The sequence below is a fragment of the Podarcis erhardii genome (genome assembly GCF_964252035.2).
Source record: "Podarcis erhardii genome assembly, chromosome: 4".
NCBI lineage: Eukaryota > Metazoa > Chordata > Lepidosauria > Squamata > Lacertidae > Podarcis > Podarcis erhardii.
Genome location: NC_138508.1, coordinates 420,650 through 445,182, shown reverse-complemented (window position 1 = coordinate 445,182; position 24,533 = coordinate 420,650).

Below are 24,533 nucleotides of genomic sequence, written 5' to 3'. Positions count from 1 at the left end.
ACCTGAAGAATTTGGAGCAAATGATTCAGCAGAGGAAACACAGCCCAGAATAACTAAGGAGATAGTACAAGAATACTTGGCTAATTTAGATGTATTCAAGTCTCCAGGGCCAGATGAACTGCATCCAAGAGTATTAAAAGAACTGGCAGATGTGATCTCAGAACCACTGGCAGTCATCTTTGAGAATTCCTGGAGAACAGGCGAAGTCCCAGCAGAGTGGAGGAGGGCAAATGTTGTCCCTATTTTCAAAAAGGGGAAAAGAGAGGACCCAAATAATTACCGCCCAGTCAGTCTGACATCAATACCAGGGAAGATTCTGGAGCAGATCATTAAGCAAACAGTTTGTGAGCACCTAGAAAGGAATACTGTGATCACCAATAGTCAGCATGGATTTCTGAAAAATAAGTCGTGTCAGACTAACCTGATCTCGTTTTTTGACAGAATTACAAGCCTGGTAGATGAAGGGAACGCAGTGGATGTAGCCTACCTTGATTTCAGCAAGGCATTTGACAAGGTGCCCCATGATATTCTTGTAAAGAAGCTGGTAAAATGCGGTCTTGACTATGCTACCACTCAGTGGATTTGTAACTGGCTGACTGACCGAACCCAAAGGGTGCTCATCAATGGTTCCTCTTCATCCTGGAGAAGAGTGACTAGTGGGGTGCCACAGGGTTCTGTCTTGGGCCTGGTCTTATTCAACATCTTTATCAACGACTTGGATGATGGACTCAAGGGCATCCTGATCAAATTTGCAGATGACACCAAACTGGGAGGGGTGGCTAACACCCCAGAGGACAGGATCACACTTCAAAATGACCTTGACAGATTAGTGAACTGGGCCAAAACAAACAAGATGAATTTTAATAGGGAGAAATGTAAAGTATTGCACTTGGGCAAAAAAAATGAGAGGCACAAATACAAGATGGGTGACACCTGGCTTGAGAGCAGTACATGTGAAAAGGATCTAGGAGTCTTGGTTGACCACAAACTTGACATGAGCCAAGAGTGTGACGCGGCAGCTAAAAAAGCCAATGCAATTCTGGGCTGTATCAATAGGAATATAGCATCTAGATCAAGGGAAGTAATAGTGCCACTGTATTCTGCTCTGGTCAGACCTCACCTGGAGTACTGTGCCCAGTTCTGGGCACCACAGTTCAAGAAGGACACTGACAAACTGGAACGTGTCCAGAGGAGGGCAACCAAAATGGTCAAAGGCCTAGAAACGATGCCTTATGAGGAACGGCTAAGGAAGCTGGGCATGTTTAGCCCGGAGAAGAGGAGGTTAAGGGGTGATATGATAGCCATGTTCAAATATATAAAAGGATGTCACATAGAGGAGGGAGAAAGGTTGTTTTCTGCTGCTCCAGAGAAGCGGACACGGAGCAATGGTTCCAAACTACAAGAAAAAAGATTCCACCTAAACATTAGGAAGAACTTCCTGACAGTAAGAGCTGTTCGACAGTGGAATTTGCTGCCAAGGAGTGTGGTGGAGTCTCCTTCTTTGGAGGTCTTTAAGCAGAGGCTTGACAAGCATATGTCAGGAGTGCTCTGATGGTGTTTCCTGCTTGGCAGGGGGTTGGACTCGATGGCCCTTGTGGTCTCTTCCAACTCTAGGATTCTATGATTCTAAGCTGAGATGGGGCAGCCCAGGTCCTCCATGCACACTGCCCAGGCTTGCGCCCTGGAGAGGGAGGCAGCCATTACGAGTGACCGGTCTCTGCAGCCGCAGCAGGAGCTGTGATCCCCCAGCAGTTTGGCTTCACCCCTGGAGATGAAGTCCATTGTCTCTGCCCAAAACAACAATTCCCACAAGCAATAGTGCGGGGGGGGGGTGTTTCCCTGCCTTCAGCACCTTGGACAACGGTCAACATGCACCCTATCAGGGCTCCCTTCTTTCAGCACCAGGGATAGGGACCACCCACTTGGCTGGGCAAGAGACCCATCAGAAGCCGACGGCTTTGCTTTGGGTGAGAGGAAGCAAGAAACCAGAGGGGGAGATGGGAAGAAAGCAGAGGAGGGAGAAGGAGGAGGGAGAGAGGGAGGGAGGGAGGGAGGGAGACCAGGCTAGCAAAGGTTCTCTGCGCACACCAAAGCACATCAATGCTTCTGAAGACTGGGGGCGGGGGAGGGGAGCACAGCTGCTGTGCCCAGGTCCTGCTTGGGGGTCTTTCATTAGAGGGAATCAGGTTGGCCCCTGTGAGAGGATCCCTACCTTGGATCAAATCTACGCTTCCAGGTGCCATAAGAAAGCTGCAGAGATAGCGCAGGATAGTGCGCAGCCCGCAAATGATCTCTTTCAGCTTCTGCCTTCTGGAAGAAGGTCCAGGGTTATAAAGACTAGGACTAGCTGCCTGAGAAACAGTTTCTATTCAAATGCAATTTTGGTTTTAAATGCAGTCACCATGGGAGTACCGTATTTTTCGCCCTATAGGACGCACTGGCCCATAGGACCCACCTAGTTTTCGGGGGGGGGGGGGAATCAAGGAAAAAAATATGATTTCCCCCCGCAGCTCTGGGAGCAGCGGACAGGCTGCACGCAGCCTGTGCGCTACTCCAAGACCTTCTCCCTGCTTTTGTGGGAGGTGGCGGAATTCCCCCACCTCCCGCAAAAGCCCACAGGAGCCACGAGCGACTCCTGCGGGCTTTTCAACCAGGAGGGAGAAGGGACTGAAATGGCCAGTCTGTCCCTTCTCCCTCCTTGGGGAAAAGCCCCCAAGAGCGGCGCGCTCTTTAAAGGCTGCGCGGCTCCTACGGGCTTTTCTAGAAAAGCCAGCAGGAGCCATGCAGCCGCTTTAAAGAGCGCCCGGCTTTTGCCTGCTTTTGCGGGAGGTGGGGGAATTCTCCCATCTTCCGAAAAAGCCCACAGGAGGGAGAAGGGACGGACTCCGCCAATCCGTCCCTTCTCCCTCCTTGGGGAAAAGCCTGCTTTCCCCCACCGCCAGCCTCCAAGCCGGGTTGGAGAGTAGCAGGAAGGCATTGCGTGCCTTCCTGCTGCCCCCCATCCTCTGGGGCTGGCAATGGGGGAAGCGCTGCTTTCCCCCACCGCCAGACTCAAAGAGCAGACTCTCCTGGCTTCAGCAGAAGCAACACAAAGCCTCTGGAGCGCAGGCTTCGGAGACTTCGCGTTGCTATCGCTGAAGCCAAGGAGCCTGCATTCACCCCATAAGACGCACACACATTTCCCCTTCATTTTTGGAGGGGGAAAAGTGAGTCTTATAGGGCGAAAAATACGGTATATGATATGGTATAGGGTATCCCAGGCTGGGATAGCTGCAATAGCAGGCTTGTTGGTTTCTGAATGTCTGGTGTAGATTTTCAGTTTGTTGTTCTGTATGGGACAATGACAATAAAGATTATTGTATCGTATTATCCTATTGTAGGGTGGCCTTTGTAGGCTAGGCTGAGAGGGACAGACTGGCCCCCAAGGGGGAGAGCTGCGTGGGAGGATTTGAACACTAGTCCCTCCCCTGCCCCAGTCTAACGCTCTCCAACCACTACGTAAACCTGGCTCTGGCTGTGACTCCCCTCAGACCGCAAAGGCTGGGTGAGGGGCACAGGCAGGGCATTGGTGCCTCCCTCATCTGGGGCAGCCCCTCAGCCCCAGCCAGGACCTGCCACATTGGCCCCGCAGAAGGGGAGACCCAGCACAGCCCACAGGCCGGCCAGCTTCCAAATGGCACAAGGGGCCCCCTTGCTGGGCTGCCGCTCTGGTAGCTCTCCCCCTCCCCAGCAGACCAGCTAAGCACCTCTGGGCCGACCCCTCCCCACTCAGGAGTGCAAGGAAGAAGGGGGGGTCCCATTATTCCCTGTTCTGGTGCCCACGAGTTGCCATAGCACCCAGATGGCCTCCATCGTGTTCCTGCACTGGCCTTGGCCTCGAACAAACTGCACCTGCCTGGCTCTGACAGAGGAGGCGGAGGCGGAGGAGGCTGGTCTGATTCCAGCTCCTGGGGGGGGGGGGCTACAGTGGGACCTTGGTTCTCAGACTTAATCCGTTCTGGAAGTCTGTTCCAATAACAAAGTGTTTTAAAACCAAGGTGCGCTTTCCCACAGAAAGCAATGCAAAATGGATTAATCTGTTCCAGACTTTTAAAAACAACCCCTAAAACAGCAATATATATATATATATATATATTTGCTTTCGTATATATATATATATATATATAATTATTTTTTAGTTCAGCAACCCTGTTCCCTTTATTTTTATCTCAGCCAGGCACAGAAAGAACCGAGAGGAGCCCAGTTTTCCTCTCCCTGCCCTTTATCCAAAGGCAAAATCCTGATTAATCTATTTTTTATATATATAAATTTTTTATTAGGTTTTTCGTTTTGTACTTTATCCCCTATCCACGAAATCAAAGCATCACTTGCATCTTTGCTCCTCCTGAGCCTCAACTCCCCCCCCCCCCCGCCATCACTTCCTGGCTTTCTTAGGTATACACTTTCATCTTAGCATTCCTATCTCCCCCGATTTACTTTCTTTTTATTCTTTAATTAATTTAACATTAATTTAACTATCTAATGAGCATTGATCCAGAAAATGAAAGCAATAAGCAATGTACTGCAGTCACACAATCAATTAATCAATCGGTAGCTGAACTGGGTTCCACAGAGTCACTAAAACAAAAGAAAAAAGAGCCACAAAATAATAATAATAATAATAATAATAATAATAATAATAATAATAATAATTTATTATTTATACCCCGCCCATCTGGCTGGGCCTCCCCAGCCACTCTGGGCGGCTTCCATAGAAAGCAAAAATCCCCCTTTGACATCTGCTGGAAGGGCGTTCCACAGGGCGGGCGCCACCACCGAGAAGGCCCTATGCCTGGTTCCCTGTAGCTTTACTTCTCGCAATGAGGGAACCGCCAGAAGGCCCTCGGCACTGGACCTCAGCGTCTGGGCAGAATGATGGGGGTGGAGACGCTCCTTCAGGTATACTGGACCGAGGCCGTTTTGGGCTTTAAAGGTCAGCACCAACACTTTGAATTGTGCTCGGAAACGTACTGGGAGCCAATGTAGGTCTTTCAAGACCGGTGTTATATGGTCTCGGCGGCCGCTCCCAGTCACCAGTCTAGCTGCCACATTCTGGATTAGTTGTAGTTTCCGAGTCACTTTCAAAGGTAGCCCCACGTAGAGTGCATTGCAGTAGTTCAAGCGGGAGATAACCAGAGCATGCACCACTCTGGCGAGACAGTCCGCAGGCAGATAGGGTCTCAGCCTGCGTACCAGATGGAGCTGGTACACAGCTGCCCTGGACACAGATTTGACCTGCGCCTCCATGGACAGCTGTGAGTCCAAAATGACTCCCAGGCTGCGCACCTGGTCCTTCAGGGGCACAGTTACCCCATTCAGGACCAGGGAACGCAAAATAAATAGCAAAACAGAGAGACCTCAGCGTAACACTCAAAACGGAGCACATTCAGCTTCCCAAAATAGTTTGCAAACTGGAACACTTACTTCCGGGTTTGCAGTGTTTGGGTTCCAAGTTGTTTGAGTCCCAAGGCGTTTGAGAACCAAGGGACCACTGTATTTGGGGGTGGGGGGGCCTACCCCACCTAGCCAAGAACTCGGGTCTGACATGCATCTGCCAGCCACTCTCTAGCAGCGGGGAAGCCCAGCGAGGATGGTGGGGGGTGAGATCCAGAACTGGACCCCTCCCTCCCTCCCTTCTCCCAAAGGGGACCGCAGTGGGACTTACTGCCTATGGGGGGGGGGAGAATAGCAGTCAGAGTCAATGATGTTTGTGAGACCACGGGTGTTTTGAGTCCTGCTTGGGGTTTGGTTGGCCACTGGGAGACAGGATGCTGGACTAGAAGAAGTCCCTTGGGCCTCATCCAGCAGCTCTGCTCATTTCCTTAATTGGCCAACCTGACTCAATGCCTGTGCAAACAGAAACAGACTGGCAGCGGCTGCGTGTCTCTGATCTCTGCAGCCCCAGCGCCCTGAGCCGCGGGGAGAGTGGCTGGACTCCTCCTCTCGCTCCTCCTGCACCTGGGGCAGAGGGGGGCTCTGTGGGGCAGGCTCCCGAGACCTCCCTCCTAGCTGCGGATGTTTTGAACCCCCCTCGCCCCCCTCCAAGGCCATGTTAGGTGTCGTGTTTGCTGAAGCTCTTCTAGACTTCTCTGCCTGGGCGAGTCTGCTGATCAACCCTCATCTCTCAAAGCTCCTTTGAGCCACGTTGCATCCTCACACCTTGCGCATAGGAATCACGGCTAATTTAAAATGACCCCAAATATTATGTCTGGGGATCAGTAATAAACCCAGAGCTGATAATCACCCAGAGAGATAATAATCCAGCCTCTGGCTGACGGCTCAGGCTGGGCCACAAATGTCATAAAACAGAAACAATAAAACAAGATGGAAAAGATTATAGGTATATTAACTTCCACAGCCCAAACCACCAAGAGCCAACCCCTCCCCTAAGAGGGGGGGCTCCACGCTTCCGTTTCGCCCTCCACATACAAAGATCAGATTGTGGCTGAATCTCTTTATGCAGCCACCGAACAAGGCAGGATGCCATCCAATGGCTTCACACCAGCCTAGGGATGGCAATGCCACAGTGCCAGGGCAAGGGGCACAAAGCTCAGGGGACAGACCCCCTCTAAAGGCCATGTCCAGGGCTATCCAGCCATCCTCACTGGCCTCAAGGGAGATCCCCGGATGATCACCCTTCCCTCCAGGTTGCATCAGAGGAAAGGATCCTACCTGCCAGGGACCATCCTGAGGAGGAATGGCGGGAGCCTCCCCCTGCTCCGGATCCAGATCCTGAATCTTCCCAGGAGCAGGAGAACCATCTAGATTTGGAACGGTGGTTTGCAGAGGGACATAGTTCAGAAGGCAGAAGCTGGGAAATACTGGATGGGGAGCAGCTAGAAGCAGCACTGGGAGAGAGAGGGTTAACAGAGTCACTGTCTCTGGAAAGCAGCCACCTGCTCAGCCCCAGGTCAAGAAGAGGAGATAAGGTGGTGGCACAGAAAGCACAGTGGTTCGGAAATCAGGTTAAAAGGCACGGCAGTGACGTGGGTGACCAGGGAGGAAGTCAGTGGAACTTTAAGTGGGAGCACCGCCATTCCTAGGAAAGGGATTCTTTGTTCTCTCGCTGTGTTCATTAAAGTTTCTAACTGGTCAGAAGACTCCTTTCCATGTGTTCTGCTGATCTACTGCCAAAGGGGGGCGGAGGAAGCCGATTCCAAGAAGCCTGACGCCACCCTCCTCAGCACTAGGGCTTTGGGCTGCTCGGCCAACAGGCAACAGGTCCTAGGCAAGGCGGCTGTGGGCCACCCCACCCTCAGACCCACAAATCCAGGTGGAATTTGGCAGCTCTCTATGGCTACTAGTCCTGAGGGCGAGGCCCTGCCTCCACGGTGCCTGCAAACTGGAGGTGGGCCAATGTCCCCCCATCTTCAGGAATGGCTCTAGAACAGAGCACTTGAAAAAGGATGCTGTGGTTGCTAAAACCCTGCGTGGATTTAGTCAGAATCTCCCTCCTTGCTCTTTCTTTGCGTCCTCTCCTCTGGAGCAGCAGAAAAAAGCAAGCTGGCTCCATCTTCCATGAGACAGCCCTTCAGATATTGGGAGGGGGCCACCACCACCCCTCTCAGTCACCCACCTTCCTCTCCCACATGCAGGCAGCCAGGTGAGCTCTCTGCCTCAGGGGAGGACCAAAAGCAGGTGGCTTGTCACCCCCACCCCATGACAATGAGAAGCATAGCTGCCTTCCTTGGGAGCCAAGCAGGGGAGAGGGGCTCCTCCTGGCACAATCAGTGTCCATGGGGCAGCAGACCCGGCACAGCTCCAGAGCAATTCCTGACGGGGGGAGAGAGGTTCCTGCTGCCGCCTTAAGGACTCCCCCTTCTCCCCCCCCCAAACAGGGGTCCCAGGACTGCGTGTGGAGCTCCACCGGGGCTGGCAAAAGGGTGGGGGGAGGCAGGCAAGGCAGGACACCCCCGGACACAGGCTGTTTCCGTGGCTGCAGCCGGGCTGGGAACATCGAGTGCCAGAAGCCCTGCAGATTTAGGAGGGGAAGCCTCGCCAGCTGGGGCACTGCAGGCTGCAGCTCTTTCTTGGGAGCAAGGCAGGGAGGGCTGCACAACACCAATATGCTTTGCCGCAAAGCTGCAGGAGCTCCACATGTGACCCTAGCATTGTAGGTTCCGGGTGACTTAGGGGCATCTAGTCCAACCCCCTGCGATGCAGAAACAACAGCGGAGGAATCCCTGGTGGGTCAGGTGACCGTCCAGCCTCAGCTTAGAAAAACCTCCCACAGAGAAGAATCCATCTTCAGAGGGAGCCCAATCCTCTCTCAGGAGGATGGATGGAGGGGGGGGGGCGTGTAAGTCCTGTCAGTCTGCATTTCTTAGTACAGAAAGTATGGATCTGATTTGTAGAGATCTTTCCTATTCTAATTAACTCAAGAGGGTTCTGGAATCTTCTCTGCATAAAAGAAGCAGGCAGAAGGTTCCTAATTTTGGATTATTCCTTCAGAGAAGCTGAGTACAGCTGGGTTAAAGGGGTTCTGTTATGTCTTCTGTCAAGGTCATGCTGACTATAAGAAGAGGCCAGAAGGAGCCTGGGTTTCACTCTCTCTCTCTCTCTCTCTTCCCTCTGCTGTTCTGTACATAGTATGCTGAGTGTTGAGGTTTAAACTTATTATAAGTTGTGGTAAGTTTAGGTTAAGTCTGCTGCAACTGGATTTCTTATGAACAGGGCCAATCCTGAACGTTTTGGATTTGTGAACATTATGCTCATTTGCCTTCAGCAGCAGTAAAGCTCAGCCGAATGAAATACTATTACCTCTGGTCTATTTTGGGGGATCCTGTAACATCTTTAAGATTCCACTCTGCTAACTATACATTGGAGTTCTGCTCTGGATCAATATTGAGTAGAATTTAAATGACAAGTCCATAGGGTTCAATCAAAGCTTGATTTTCTAACGACAGGTAGGTAGCCGTGTTGGTCTGCCATAGCCAAAACAAAATAAAAAAAATTCTTCCAATAGCACCTTAGAGACCAACTAAGTTTGGCCACCTCATGAGAAGAGAAGACTCCCTGAAAAAGACCCTGATGTTGGGAAAGATGGAGGGCACAAGGAGAAGGGGACGACAGAGGACGAGATGTTCTCGATGCTACCAGCATGAGTTTGACCAAACTGCGGGAGGCAGTGGAAGACAGAAGTGCCTGGCGTGCTCTGGTCCAGGGGGTCACGAAGAGGCAGACACGACTAAACAACCAAGTTTGTTATTGGCATGTGCAAGTGTGCATGCACACGAAAGCTCAGCCCAATAACAAACTTAGTAGGTCTCTAAGGTACTACTGGAAGGAAATTTTTATTTTGTTTTGATTTTCTAACGTTTACTAATTCCAGGATTTGTGGGTGACTTGTGCCCAGAGAGCTCTTTTCAACAGCCTCCCATCCTCTTCCTCAATTTAGCACCTTCTTTTACTCTCCTTTTTCTTCCCAAGGACTGTCTAGCAATGGCACGGCCTGAAAGGAAGGAGCACTTCTGAAAGGGAAAAGTTTTCTTGACCAAAGGCCCAGATTTTGCTCCTCTGGCAGCCCAGGCTCAGAGAAGACCCTCCGACAGCAGCCTTGCCCAGCTGGATTCATGCCTTCCTGCCTTCCTGCCTGCCTGCCTGCCTTCCTGCCTGCCTGCCTGTATCCCCCTCCCCAAAGCACACAGCACTGTCAGGCCACCGCAGGGGTTGGAGAGGGGCCCCTTATGTACAATCCTCTGAGACCTGAGCCACATTTAATTTTCATTTGCAAAACTAGTTCTCTTCCACCTTTCACAAGTCCAGGGAGGACCAAGGCAGTTTCCAGCTGGTGAGCTGCAATAACAGCACAACAGCCCATGAAACATACCTCTTCTCTTCTTCTCTTGGGCCGAGTAAGATTGTCTTCATAAACACGGTTTTAACATGGAGGCCAATTCTGGATCCACACATCCTTCCACAGTGGGCACAATTGATTCTGGGCGGGAGTTGATCCTGGTGAGGGTTTGCCAAGCGTGCCTTCCTCTTAGCACATTTCTCCCTTGCATCCTGAGTTGGAGCGTCTTCAAAACCCATGACACTTTTGGTCTGTTAGGATATTTCCATTCCACCTTAAAAGGGAGCAGGATGTTTGTGTCACAGCCTGTGTATTTCCTGTTCACAGGATGTTTCTGTTGTGTCTTTGCTTTCGTTTGTCTCTCTGTGCCTGAGGCATTGAAGCAGGCAGTCATGTTTTCTTTGTTCTGACCAACGCTGAATAAAGTTGTAAATAATGCTCTCCTGCGTGCGTCTTTCGCTGTGCGAATTCTGCTGATAGAGCGTGCATCAGCTCTGGAATGTAGCAAGCTATTCCTGGAGCTCGTGTCGCTAATTGAATGATACTGCGTGTAGTAAAGCTAGTGTCTGTTCAGAAGCTGTTCCTTGGTCAAGCAACAAGAGTGAGGCCTTGTGGGTAACCTTGTGGGTAACCAGCAAGGAAATAAGTCCTGTCCCTTTAACCTCAGACTAACAGGCTCCCAGGGTGTGAGAGGTTTACTATGGGAAAGGAAACCCCTGATTTAATGAAAGCTTTGACACCTGGGTCCGAAGTTATGTGCATTCCCTCAGTGGTGTTATCTGGCCTTGATTGCCTGGGAATGTGCATCTGCATAAAATCCACGGAAAGGGAGGAACTCCTTTGATTTAGGCTCTGGGTTCTTAATGAGACCAGCTGCCAGGAGTTAGATCGATTAGCCCACAGACCGGTCATTGGAGAATTTGAAAATAATCAGGAGTTATGATTGGTTTCGGGGGTTCCAACGGCTATGTGCAAATTGGGGATAAAAGATCTTGGGAATGGCTGAGAAAGCGTGCTCCGCAAATTGTCCGGCTGCTGATGTTCCATCTAAGTAGCCGTCCTTTCGTCCTTTGTGATGGAGAATTGCGAAAGCCTCTGAATGCGGAACTTTGAAAGGACTTTAACTATTCTATCTGTATCCTAGTTGTGAGTATGTAAGTCAGTTAGATTTTACAATGTTCTTATTTTCTTGCTTGTAACTTACTAAAGAAGTGCCTGCTATTTTAGCAAGTTTTCTTATGTTCTTTTAAATAAATTTTAAAGAAGAAACTGTTTGGTTTGTGTGCCTTTCCAGGGGAAAAGCTAATTCCTAGCCTTACGCTTGGTTGCGCTCTACCGTAGAATTTCTGTCTGCAAGTCTGTGGATGCAACTTGTGGAGTGGGGATAACCAGCAATAACGGGGCACAGCCTTCTCCCTGGGTTGTGGCTCTGGGTTCCCCGGAACAGAGGGAGTGGTGGCAGTCCTACCGGTTCTAGTTTGTTCTGTTTTTGTAAATGTAAACGTGCCTGCCACCCCCGCTCAAGAAACCTGGTCTGGCCAGAGAGCAAAGACAGGTGAGGGAGGGGCGAGTGGTTGGGGGCAAGTAATTACCACACTGCGTGTCTACGGGAGGTCGATGGATCCCAACGGAGACGTCGTGGGGTCATGATGGACTCTGTCTCCCTGGCAGTATCCCAACATGGTCAAGGCTGTTCTCCAACTGGAGCACTCGCAGGCCAGTGTTTCCCAGTTGTCAGTGTTTATACTACATTTTTTTAGATTTGCCTTGAGACAGTCTTTAAACCTCTTTTGTTGACCACCAGCATTACGCTTTCCATTTTTAAGTTCGGAATAAAGTAGTTGCTTTGGAAGATGATCATCAGGCATTCACACAACATGACCAGTCCAACGAAGTTGATGTTGAAGAATCATTGCTTCAACACTGGTGATCTTTGCTTCTTCCAGTACACTGGCATTAGTTTGCCTGTCTTCCCAAGTGATGTGTAAAATTTTTCGGAGACACCGTTGATGGAATCTTTTCAGGAGTTGGAGATGGTGTTTGTAAGCGGTCCATGTTTTACAAGCATATAGTAAGGTTGGTAGTACAATAGCTTTGTAAACAAGCATTTTGGTTTCCCTGCCAATGTCCCGGTCCTCAAACACTCTGCACTTTAGTTGGGAGAAAGCTGCACTCGCAGAGCTCAGGCGATGCTGGATTTCGGCATCAGTGTTGGACCTTGTGGAAATATAACTGCCCAGGTAGGAGAAGTGATCGACATTTCCCAACGTTACACCATTGAGTTGGATTTGCGGCTCTGCAAATGGGTTATTTTGTACTTGTTGGTGCAGCACTTTGGTTTTTTGGATGTTGAGTGATCGGCCAAGCTTTTCGTAAGCTTCTCCGAAGATATTTAGGATGGTTTCATATACAAGAAACCTATCAGTAAAAGGTGAACATTGGTTGTGCTCTCTAGGTGTCAAAAACTGCCACTGAGCAAATTGATTAGGTTTGTTTTTTAATGCACTCCAGAAACTCCAGGCCGCTGGTGCCTGCCTGATATAAGAAGAGGCAGGATCAGGCCTGGTTTCCATCTAGCCAGCTTCCTGGTCTCTCAGCGGCTGAGCAGTTGCCTGTGGGAATCCCAGGAGAAGGACCAGAAAGACCTCTCTCCACTCCGGTGGCTTCCAGCAACCAGGATTCGGAAGCATGGCTGGAAGGGTGTGGCGGATCAGGGCCCTCGTGCCCAGGAGCCCTTGATCTCCCGGGGGGGGGGGGGCCTCACTTGCCGGAAGAAGGCTTCTCTGCTCATCTCAGCTCCCCGTTTATCCTTACGCTTCCCTGTGAGGGCTCTGCAATGCTGAGAGGCTCGTGAAGGGCTTTTCATCTTGCTGAGAAGACTCCGAGGTCCCTGGAGACAAGATGTGCTTCTGGCTGTCAATTGCTTTAAAAAAAAGAGAAGATTTTGTTGAAGTAAACCAAAGAAATCAATGCGATAAAATGAAAATAAGCACACATAAAAAAGCATCAAGGGAGACATAATATTGCTCGAGACCTTCAGGAAAGCAAAATTCTGCCTCGTGTCGCAGAGAGGGAGTCCTGGGTGCCTGTACTTATTTATTTTATTCACTTATTTCATGAAATTTATACAATGTTTGGTTGTTTTTTAAAAAGAAACCTTAAAGTAATTTAAAAAGGTAAAACAAGAACATCAGGGGGGAAATACAACAGCATACAAGAGGTTAAAATGCTGCTATAAGAATTCAGATAACCGTCATTAAAAAGGGTATGTTTGTGAGTGCGTAAGGCAAATGCTTGCACATAAGTGCATAAACCATATTCCCGAAAAAGAGAGCAACACAGCGGCCAAGTCTGGCCCTTAAGTCAGCCTCAAAGACCCTCTCAAGGGACGGGAAGACCTTAATGGACCAGCCTTCTGCAAACCCAGTTTATCAGCTATCTGCAAAAAGCAGGGCAGACGTGTCCAAAGAGCATCTTCTGTGCATTACAAGGGATTCGGGAGCCCAGGGCCGAAAGAATGTCTCAGACAGGCCAGGAAGGGCCGTTGTCAGGTATCTGGATTGACAGGCTGGGAAACTAAGCTGGAAAAACTCACACTTCATGCATGCTCTGGTTTTCCAGACTACCCACTTTTGTGACCTCAGTATCACGATTTTGGGCAGTCTCTGTGTTCCCATTTCTGAAGTTTAAAAGGGAGCTGCACACTTTCAAGGCAGGCGGGGATACTAAGAAAGCCGCCTTGCTTCCACTCCCTGGTTGCAGCCTCCATCTAGCGGACCTCAAGGGACCCCAACCTCCATTTTCTGACAACTATACTAAAGCAGATCAAAGTATCTGGGAAGGCTTGTCTAAACAAGAATGTTTGTTGTTGTTGTTGTTTAGTCGTTTAGTCGTGTCCGACCCTTCGTGACCCCCTGGACCAGAGCATGCCAGGCACTCCTGTCTTCCACTGCCTCCGACAGTTTGGTCAGACTCATGCTGGTAGCTTCGAGAACACTGTCCAACCATCTTGTCCTCTGTCGTCCCCTTCTCCTTGTGCCCTCCATCTTTCCCAACATCAGGGTCTTTTCCAGGGAGTCTTCTCTCCTCATGAGGCGGCCAAAGTCTTGGAGCCTCAGCTTCAGGATCTGTCCTTCCAGTGAGCACTCAGGGCTGATTTCCTTCAGAATGGATCAGTTTGATCTTCTTGCAGTCCATGGGACTCTCAAGAGTCTCCTCCAGCACCAGAATTCAAAAGCATCCATTCTTCGGCGATCAGCCTTCTTGATGGTCCAGCTCTCGCTTCCATACATCACTGCTGGGAAAACCATGGCTTTAACTATATGGACCTTTGTTGGCAAGGTGATGTCTCTGCTTTTTAAGATGCTGTCTAGGTTTGCCATCGCCTTTCTCCCAAGGAGCAGGCATCTTTTAATTTCGTGGCTGCTGTCACCATCTGCAGTGATCATGGAGCCCAAGAAAGTAACATCTCTCACTGCCTCCATTTCTTCCCCTTCTATTTGCCAGGAGGTGATGGGACCAGTGGCCATGATCTTTGTTTTTTTGATGTTGAGCTTCAGACCATATTTTGCGCTCTCCTCTTTCACCCTCATTAAGAGGTTCTTTAATTCCTCCTCACTTTCTGCCATCAAGGTTGTGTCATCTGCATATCTGAGGCTGTTGATATTTCTTCCGGCAAAAGAAGGACAGAGAAGTTGCTTCCTCACTATCAAGAGGCAGGGAGTTCCAGAGTGGAGGGGCTGCCACACTAGAAGATCACATTCTTGCAAATGCAAACGGGGGTCATGCGGCACCTGCAACAGGGCCACCTCCGAGAGCGGCTCCCGGGGGGCCAAGGCCTCTTTGGCAACAAAAATTAAAAGATTATCCTGGGCCTTTTTGAAGCATTTCTAATGCCATTTTGACAGCATTGAATATCTTTTGGAGATTGGTTGTAATATTGTCATAGAATCTTAAGAGTTGGAAGGGAACCCCAAGGGTCATCCAGTCCCACCCCCCGCAATGCAGGAATCCCAGCTACAGCATCCAGGAGAGAGGCCGCCCCACCTCGGCTTAAAGACCTCCAAGGAAGGGGAGGCAGCAGCTCCTCAGAAGAACATCAGAAGAGTCTGCCTGCGGATCAGGCCTCCCCAACCCAACTTCCCTCAAAGCAGGATCCCAGCACAAGAGCCTCTTCGTCCAACATCTGTTACAGTGGGACCTTGGCTCTCAAATGCCTTGGTTCCCAAATGCCAAAAACCCAAAGTAAGTGTTCCAGTTTTCAAACATTTTTCGGAAGCTAAACATCTGGTGCAGCTGTCGGCTATTGTTTCCGGGGCGCCTGCACCAATCAGAAACTGCGCCTTGGTTTTCAAACATTTTGGAAGTCAAACAAACTTCTGGAATGGATTAAGTTTGGCACTTTTGTTTTTGCTATTTATTTTGCATTTCTGTGGCTTTTTCAGTTAAGTTGTTTTGTGACTGTGTGGAACCCAGTTCAGCAACGGATTAATGGATTGTGTGACTGCAGAAGTGGATCAAAGCCCCCCATCCAAACAATGACTATCATCAGTGTGGGTAAGAAAATAATAATAATTTTAATTTTTATCAATTACAATTTATTTGACAGTACGGTACCTTGATTATTGCTTTCATTTTATGGACCAATGGTCTCGTTGGATAGTAAAATTCATGTCAAATTGCTGTTTTAGGTGTTGTTTTTAAAAGTCTGGAAAGGATTAATCTGTTTCACATTCTTTTCTTTTTTTTCAGAATATTTTTTAAGATTTTACAAAATCATAAATACCAAAAATACCTCTTTCATTGATCTTAACTCTATATCTTAACATGTTAAAACTCTATGTTTTCACCCATTATCAGTTCACTTTTGCATACTCTTTTTAACTTTGTTGCTGCCACTTATTTTCAATCCAACATCATTTTAACATTCATTAATTTTACAGTGTTTCTGCAGGTAGTCTTTAAATTTCTTCCAATCTTCTTCCGCCGACTCTTCTCCCTGGTCTCGGATTCTGCCGGTCATTTCTGCCAGTTCCATGTAGTCCATCACCTTCATCTGCCACTCTTCCCGGGAGGGTAGATCTTGTGTCTTCCAATACTTTGCAATAAGTATTCTTGCTGCTGTTGTTGCATACATAAAGAAAGTTCTGTCCTTCTTTGGCACCAATTGGCCGACCATGCCCAGGAGAAAGGCTTCTGGTTTCTTCAGAAAAGTATATTTAAATACCTTTTTCATTTCATTGTAGATCATTTCCCAGAAAGTCTTAATCCTTAGGCATGTCCACCAAAGGTGAAAGAATGTACCTTCAGTCTCTTTACATTTCCAACATTTGTTATCAGGCAAATGATATATTTTTGCAAGCTTGACTGGTGTCATGTACCACCTGTACATCATTTTCATAATATTCTCTCTTAAGGCATTTCATAACGGTGGTCCACAACTGTTCCCAGTCAGCAAACATAATATTATGACCAATATCTTGTGCCCATTTAATCATAGCTGACTTGACCGTTTCATCCTGAGTATTCCATTTTACCAGCAAGTTATACATTCTTGAAAGTATCTTAGTTTTGGGGTCTAACAGTTCTGTTTCCAATTTTGATTTTTCCACCTGGAAGCCAATTTTTTAATCTAAATTGTAGGTCTCTCTTATTTGATAATAATGAAGCCAATCTCACACTTTATCTTTTAATTTCTCAAAACTCTGCAATTTCAATTTATCTCCTTATTGTTCCAGTATTTCCCAATATTTTGGCCTGTTTTGCATTCTTTTCTATGGGAAAGTGTGCCTTGGTTTTGGAACGCTTTGGTTTTGGAACGGACTTCCGGAATGGATGAAGTTTCAGATGCAGTATTCAGATGCAGTGCTGCCTCTGACTCTGCTTGCAGGGCTGAGAAAACCTGGCTAGCAGCCTTCCGTCCCGTCACAATACTTATTTTTTATCTTTTGCATTTATATCCCGCTTTTTCCACCGAGGAGCTTCAGGTGGTGCTCCCCCCCCCCCATTCGATCCCCACAACAACCCTGTGAGGTAGGTTAGGGCCGAGGGGCAGTGAGCGTGTGGCTCCTGAGGTCATGCCCAGGCAGCTTCATGGTCAGGTGGGGGACTTGAACACTGGTCTCTTCCTCTAACCACTACACCACCGCTGCCTCTCACTGGTTCTGTCAGGTCTGATTTTGCTTGTCAGAGGAAGGGGAGATCCCACAGCAGATCCCACAGCACATGGTCCCAGCTTGCAGTGCCAAATCTAATCGTGCAACGCGGATCTCTGGCAGAACTCAGGGGAGGCTGAGTCATCGGAAACCTGATCCGTAAACATCCATTTCTTGATGCAATGTGGAGCCTTTTTATTTTTGGTGCTCATTGTGTTGCCAATGGGCTTCAGTTATTGCTTTACGTTTCTGAACATCTTGAAAGTCGTGCGCAGCACACACTTCTTGCCTGCCTCATTTCTGTATCTTCCTGCAACTATTCAGATAACCCGCTTTTATCATTTCTTCCGGCGAACGTGGCCTCCCACGCCAGCCCGGGCTTCGTTCAGTTCCACATCTATCTCCTGAAGTTCTCTTTGCTATTTCACTGCTATTTGCAATAAAAATGCTTTTGAAAAGAAAAGGCAGAATCTATTGCCACAGCAAAGCTTTGCTCTAAATAAGGTCCAGAGGCAGAAAAACAGGAGGAGGGGGGCACCTGCACCCTCACCTGTGGGTCACGATGTCCCCCCCACCCCGCCAACTCATTAGCAAGGCCACTCAGGCACACAAAGGGCCCCTTCTGCCCTGGAACAAAACTTGAGCCTTTCCAAAGCACAGAATCTGGGGAGGAATTTCATCTAATCTGCCGAATGTGTCTTTTTCAATAAACAGCGGACGGACGGCGGAATGAGAAGAGCCGGCAGCAAGCGGGGAAGGAAGGCAGCTGGGGTCAGTGTCACACCAACCTCTCCGGATCAGACGTCAGCACTGACGGGTGGGAAAGGAAATGAAGAGAGGAGAACAACAGCAGCAGCAGCGGAGGAAGAAAGGAGGAGGAGGAGGAGGAGGAGGAGGAGGAGGAGGAGAGGGGGCCAAGTCCTCTCCTGTGCTGGGGGAGCCAGGCCTGTTGCCCTTCAAGTACAGAGGGACAGAGGAAGAGGCCTGGGATGGAGACAGGCCCTCGGTCCATCTAGCTCAGTACTGTCTACACAGACGGGCAGCAGCTGCTCTCCTGAGACCTTCTGCACACAAGGCAGCTCCTCTCCCCCCTGGAGCTCTTCTGGCTCCTTAGCTAAATCCTGGGGCTTCCATGTTGGGCAGGCTTTAACCAAAACCTCGATGAATCCCAACTTCTACCACTTCCAGGATTTGTGGCTGACCTGCACCCACAGACTCTGGCCCCCAAACCTGTCACAATATGTTTGCTGAGCAGTCAGCCCCACTGCTGGATGGAAACATCCCAGGAAGATGGACAGAGGAGGGCAGCTCCTGCCGGTCAAATGCACAGGGTGGGAGGGAGAGAAACAGGGAGACACAGCTGGTCACTCTGGGGCAAAGGACTCAGTGACATTAGTGAAAAAAATAATGCTTTGGGTTTGTTATAAATATGCAACACCAGATGGCGACAGAGAGCAAAGAAAATTTTCTATGTGATTTTTTTTTTACATAGCGTTCCCCACCCCTTTTGTTATAACCATTTAATTTCTGACTTATTTGTAGCGTGTGTGTTTTTCCTGTGTGTAGCTGCACCCAAACTCTCCAGGGAGGAGAAGGAGAGGGGGGCCACTCTGTCTCTCAAAGAAGGCCCCGTAGACATAGTGTTTTGGGGCTGCCCAAAAGCTTTTAATTCAGTCCCCCAGCAAATACCGTATTTTCGCTCCATAAGGCGCACCTACTTTGGGGGGGGGTGGAATTCAAGAAAAAAGAAATTCTTTAAAGGGAGCGCTGAGCAGAGCCTGCATGCATCCCGGCTCTGCTCAGAACTCCCTTTCATGAGCTGCGTGGAGCGTGTGTGCGGCGCTTGCAGGCTTTTCCCCGAGGAGGAGCTGCCCTCTCACTTCCCCCACCTCCCGCAAAAGCCCCCAAGAGCCACACACACGCTCTGCGCGGCTCTTTAAAGGGAGCGTGGCTCTTGGGGGCTTTTGCGGGAGGTGGGGGAAGTGAGAGAGCCTCGCTCTGTCCCTTCCCCCACCTCCCGCAAAAGCCAGGGATAGCCGCACGAGGCCTCCCCAGGGCAGCGGGATGAAGGCTCCCCGCTGCTCTGCGGAGGCTTCGTGGGCTACCCCAGAGCTGCTCAGGAGCTTGTCAGGGCTGGCGGGGGAAGCCTGGGTCCCCCCCCCCCCAGCCCCAAAAAGCAGCTCAGGGAGCTGCTCCCTGAGTTTGTGGGGCTGGCAGGGGAAGTCCGGGTTCCCCAGCCCCAGGGACCACACACTCGCTCCATAAGACGCACAGACATTTCCCCATAGATTTTAAGAGGGGAAAAGTGCATTTTATGGAGCGAAAAATACGGCAATTCGTTCAGTTTCTCCACCATCTCCTTTTCTTCTTTTAGCAGAGCTTTGACCCTCCCTGGTCTCCCCATCTGAATGCATTAAAAGCCATTTGTGGTTCTTCTTCTTCTTCTTCTTCTTCTTCTTTGGCTGTCCAGCAGTGGGAGCCTCGACTTCGGCTCCTGGGGCGACTGCTGCTTTTGGAGCCTGTCTTTGCCTTGGAGAGCCATCGGCCTGTGGTGGGGAGAGGGAGGGGGCTTCCCACTTGTGTCCTGCTTCCAGGCTCCCCAGAGGAATCTCTCCTGCCTCTTAGTGCTGCACGATGCCGATTTCTTTCTTTCCGGCGTGCAATTCCCCCCCCCCCCCCGAGCACCAGGTTCCAGACAGGGCTCCGTCCAGCCTCATTTATTCTTCCTGAGTGGCAGCGTCTGGCTCAGTCACCAGGGAGCTTCAGGGCCAAGTAGAAATCTGAGATAAGGTCTCTCCCCGGTCCTGGTCCAAAACTCTAACCACTAGGCCACACACTGGATCTTGGGCCTAGAAGGACCCCCCCCCATTGGTCAGATCCAGAGGCTGTAAGGAGCCCCTTCTCATGCAGGTCCTCAAAAGAAATACAGTGGTACCTTGGTTCTCAAACGTCAAAAACCCAGCTGTCAGCTATTGTTTCCAGGGCACCTGCACTAACCAGAAGCTGCGCCTTGGTTTCTAAACATCTCAGAAGTCAAACGGGCTTCTGGAACGGATTAAGTTTGGTGCTTCAGTTTTTGCTATTTATTTTGCATTTTTGTTTTGAGGGGTTGTTTTTAGAAGTCTGGAACGGATTGATCTGTTTTGCATTCCTTTCTATGAAAAAGTGCACCTTGGTTTTGGAACGCTTTGGTTTTGGAAAGGATTTCCGGAATGGATTAAGTTTGAGAACCAAGGGACCACTGTATTTAATCTGTTCTAACTCCTCACCAGGTGGAATCTCCACGCCGCATTTCCTATTCATAGGACGAAGCATCTTAATTGCATGAGAAACACTTTTTTTGAAAGCCTGTGTGACTCTTGAAAATTGTGGGGGGAAACCAGTACAAAAAGAGTTCTGGAACTTATTGAAATATTTGGTCAGGTAGCAGGATTTAAACTAAATAAACATAAGACAAAGGTGCTGGAAAAAAATCTTACGGTGGGGGAAAAAGATAGTTTTCAAAGAGAAACTGGTTTGGAAATTACTAAAAAGGTAAAATATCTGGGGGTGAATTTAACATCTAAGAATGTGAACCTATTTAAAGACAATTATGAGAAATGCTGGGCTGAAGTGAAGAAAGATTTCGATATATGGTCAAGATTGAAACTTTCCTTGTTAGGCCGAATTGCTGTTATCAAGATGAATGTATTGCCGAGATTGTTGTTTCTGTTCCAGACATTGCAAATTCTAGATAAGATGGACTGTTTCAAGAAGTGGCAGAAAGACATATCTAAATTTGTCTGGCAGGGCAAAAAACCCAGAATAAAATTTAAGATTTTGACTGATGCAAAGGATAGAGGGGGCTTTGCCCTGCCGGACTTAAAACTTTATTATGAAGCAGCAGCTTTTTGCTGGCTGAAACCATGGCTACTTCTCGAGAATACAGACATTCTGGACCTGGAAGGTTATGATAACAGTTTTGGTTGGCATGCATATTTATGGTATGATAAGGTAAAGGTACATAGAAACTTTAAAAACCATATTGTCAGGAAAGCATTGTATAATGTATGGAATCGATATAAAGATTTGCTTGAAAGTAAAACCCCCAGGTGGTTGTCACCAATGGAAGCCAAGGCGGTAAAAAGACTGAACATGGATACAGATTGGCCAAAATATTGTGAAATTATAGAATATGATGGTGAAAAGTTGAAACTACAGAGTTTTGAGAAATTGAAACCTAAAGTCCGAGATTGGTTACATTATTTCCAGATCAATGAAACTTTTAAACAGGACAGAAAACTAGGATTTCAGAAGGAGAGGTCAAAGTTAGAAACAGAATTGCTAGAACCCAATACTAAGAATTTGTCTAGAATGTATAATCTGCTGCTAAAATGGAATACACAGGATGAAACGGTTAAATCAGCCATGATTAAGTGGGCACAGGATATTGGTCATGATATTATGTTTGCTGACTGGGAGCAGTTATGGACCACAGGTATTAAATTTACGGCATGCAGTGCCCTGAAAGAGAACATAATGAAAATGATCTATAGGTGGTACATGACCCCAGTCAAGCTTGCAAAGATATATCATTTGCCCAATAACAATTGTTGGAAGTGTAATGAATGTGAAGGAACTTTTTATCACCTTTGGTGGACCTGCCCAAAGATTAAGGCCTACTGGGAAATGATCTATAATGAAATTAAGAAAATCCTTAAGTGGACATTTGTAAAGAAACCGGAGGCTTTTCTCCTGGGCATGGTCGGCCAATTGGTACCAAAGAAAGATAGGACCTTTTTTATGTATGCAACAACAGCAGCAAGAATCCTTTTGGCGAAGTATTGGAAGACTAAAGAATTACCTACTCTGGAAGAATGGCAGACCAAGGTGACTGAATTTATGGGACTGGCAGAGATGACCGGCAGAATCCGTGACCAGAGGAAAGAGACAGTGGAGGAGGACTGGAAAAAATTTAAAATCTATCTTAAAAATTGTTGTAAAATTTCGGAATGTTAAGATGTCAAGGGATTGGATATAAAGAATTACAGCTATAAATTGAAATTTATAAAATAGAATTTTTTCTTTAAAGAGAATTAAATATAAAAATGGGATGAAGAATTGCTAAAAATTTTAAAATATGGATGCAGTGAAGGGGAGGTTTGGGGAAGTCGTGTTATGTTTATTTGTTTTTTGTTTATGTTGTAAAATCAATAAAAATTATTTAAAAAAAAAAAAATGAAAATTGTGGGGGATGGCGTGACAAAGAAGATTCCTTAAACTTTGGAGCTGCGTGGGAGGAGACATCTTGGTTCAGGCCAAAGGGGCAGACTCTGGGTGGGTTCAGAGTCCCTTCTCCACAGACAGCTGGCTGCCCTCCTGCTCACTCCGCTCGGTGGGTCCTGATGGCATCCCCCCCCCCCAAAAGCAACCTGTAGGAAGGCGTCCAGACAGACGAGGCTCCTGATGAATATGCATGGCCTCATCTGCATGTACCAACCAGCCTTGCTCTCTCGTCAACAGAGCTGCTGGTATTGATTTGTTCTTTTCCCAGCTGCACACACAACATTCGCCAGCCAAACCCTCGGATGCTCCTCAGAAGAATACAGGGACATTTCTCCCTCCTCGGCACCCACAATTTTTGTGCCCCCCCCCCCAGCATTCCCAGCCAGAAGAAGGGAAAGTGCCGCTACCAGGGCACCAACGGGGAACATCGCATGTGCCCCCCAATGCCCTGAGAAACACCATCCATCCCTATTTTATTTTATTTTATTTTATTTTATTACAGTGGTACCTCAGGTTAAAGCCACTTCAGGTTACAGCCGCTTCAGGTTACAGACTCCGCTAACCCAGAAATATTACCTCGGGTTAAGAACTTTGATTCAGGATGAGAACGGAAATCGTGCTCCGGTGGCGCGGCAGCAGCAGGAGGCCCCATTAGCTAAAGTGGTGCTTCAGGTTAAGAACAGTTTGAGGTTAAGAACGGACTTCCGGAATGAATTAAGTACTTAACCCGAGGTACCACTGTATTTGGTAGATATACAAAAGGAAAAGCCCACAGAAATGAGTTCCGAAAGGGGCAGGACTGGATGTAGATGCACAAAGCTTTTCCGCCAAGACCCCTTGCTCCCCACTGCTCTGCCCCTTTCTCCCCCCGCACCTCAGGGCTGGCGCATCATGCGCTAAGAGTGGAGCTCAGGTGTGGCAGCCTCTCCTGCTTTGAAGGTCTCTAAGCAGAGGGTGGAGGGCCGTCAGTCAGGGATGCTGAAATTCCTGCACTGCAGGGGCTGGAATAGAGGACCCCTTGACACTGGCATAGCCAGGATTTATTTTAAGAGGGGGAAGAACCGAGTTATCTGGTCCGCAGGATGAGACCCTCCCTGCACGCAGACTCTCAGCAGAGTGCTGCATGCTCTGGTTATCTCCCGCTTGGACTACTGCCATGCTCTCTACGTGGGGCTACCTTTGAAGGTGACCTGGAAACTACAACTAATCCAGAATGCGGCAGCTAGACTGGGGACTGGGAGCGGCCGCCAAGACCACATAACCTGAAAGACCTACACTGGCTCCCAGTGCGTTTCCGAGCACAATTCAAAGTGTTGGTGCTGAACTTGAAAGCCCTAAACTGCCTCGGTCCAGTATATCTGAAGGAGCGTCTCCACCCCCATCGTTCTACCCGGACGCTGAGGTCCAGCTCCGAGGGCCTTCTGTGGGTTCCCTCCCTGCGAGAAGTGAGGTTACAGGGAACCAGGCAGAGGGCCTTCTCGGTGGTGGCACCCGCTCTGTGGAACGCCCTCCCATCACATGTCAAGGAAATAAACAACTACCGTAGATTCCGGTGTATTAGGCGACTGGGCATATTAGACGACCCCCCAAATTGGCAGCTGCCAGGAGAAAGCCGCCTGGCACGGAGCAGAGCCCGCCGCCCATAGCTGCTGCTTCGGAGCTGCCATAGCAGCAGCAGCAGCAGGGACAGGCTCCACTCCGCGCCGCCCACACCCGGTGTATAAGACGACCCCCGACTTTTTAACCTCTTTTCCAGGGTTAAAAAGTCGTCTTATACGCCAGAATCTATGGTATATGACTTTTAGAAGACATCTGAAGGCAGCCCTGTTTAGGGAAGTTTTTAATGTTTGAAGTTTTATTGTGCTTTTAATTCTGTTGGAAGCTGCCCAGAGTGGCTGGGGAGATCCAGCCAGATGGGTGGGGTATAATTTATTTATTTATTTATTTATTTATTTATTTATTTATTTATTTATTTATTATTACTATTATTTGTGATACAGTGTGATACAATTGGTCAGCTAGTTAACTATTTATATTTATTTACTTGATGGGGGGGAGCTACCCCCCAGATACACCCATGCCCCTGGGGTCCCTTCCAATTCTATGATCCTACTACTCTAGGCTGGCACCTCAAAGAAGTCTGGCTCTTCCTGTCAGAAAGGTCTCCCCCATGTTCAGTTGGAATCTCCTTTCTTGCAACTTAAAGCCATGGGTTCGAGTCCTACCCTCCAGAGCTGGAGAAAACAAGCTTGTTCCCTCTTCCTTGTGACAGCTTTTAA